Consider the following 737-nt stretch of genomic DNA (forward strand, 5'->3'; position numbering starts at 1 on the left):
CCCACCCCCCCAAAAAACCTCTGTTATTAAATTTTCAAGTTCATATGAGTTTGGGGTCATTCATTAAAATTATTTGAACCTCATTTTCTTAATCTGTGAAATGAGAAGACTCAACTAGATAGTTTCTGCACTTTGAACTATAGCACTTTTTTTTTTTTTTTTTTGCATGGTAGTAGCCCACACAACAGAAAAGCCATGCTATACTGGGGAATTCCTTACACTAATATTTGACTGTTATGACTGACAGTGATTTGCCTATGGTTATCGCACAGAGCAGGAAAAGAGCTCAACCCTGCTAGAACAATTCCTTCCATTCTTACCGATGGGTCAGGAGATCCAATTAAAACGCAAACAGGGGTAGGGGTGTGGCTCCATGAAAGTGCACTTTTTTAACACACTCAAGTCTCTGGGTCTCACATCTAACATCAATGATCAGAGGAAAGGGGACAGAAGGCAGCAATATGGCTCGGGTTTGCTGGTGTATGTGTATAATCTCAGCATGTGGGAGTCTAAAGAGAGGAGATAGCTAGTGTGAGTCAGCTCTGACCATAGAGTGGGAGTGAACCCCAGAGCAGCTTGAGCTATAGAAAGAGACTTGACTCAAAATCAATAGATAGATAGATAGATAGATAGATAGATAGATAGACAGACAGACAGGTAGATAGATATATAGATAGATATAGAGAAAGATAGATATAGATAGATGATAGATACAAAGATAGATAGATAGATAGATA

This window comes from Rattus norvegicus, chromosome 18 (assembly GCF_021556685.1).
Source record: "Rattus norvegicus strain SHRSP/BbbUtx chromosome 18, alternate assembly SHRSP_T2T, whole genome shotgun sequence".
NCBI lineage: Eukaryota > Metazoa > Chordata > Mammalia > Rodentia > Muridae > Rattus > Rattus norvegicus.